This window comes from Penaeus monodon, chromosome 15, assembly GCF_015228065.2.
Source record: "Penaeus monodon isolate SGIC_2016 chromosome 15, NSTDA_Pmon_1, whole genome shotgun sequence".
NCBI classification, from domain to species: domain Eukaryota; kingdom Metazoa; phylum Arthropoda; class Malacostraca; order Decapoda; family Penaeidae; genus Penaeus; species Penaeus monodon.
The window spans coordinates 49,483,253-49,483,471 of record NC_051400.1 but is presented as its reverse complement, the minus strand read 5'-3'; positions in this window follow the sequence as shown (position 1 = coordinate 49,483,471).

The following is a 219-nucleotide window of genomic DNA, read 5'->3' as shown; positions in this document are numbered from 1 at the left end:
GTGCCGAAAATATACATGAAAAATGATAAATTTAAATAGTACTGCACGCACAATACCACAGATTCGCTCATTAACTATTCATTCCCCAACTGCTATAACTGCTTTTCTCTTGAAAGAATGAAGACAAAAGGAAGCGGAGTCATGAATGGTTGCATGCAATCACCACGGGAGTGCTTGCGCGATGCTCCAAGCAATTGTCTGAGAAGGCTGTTGATTATG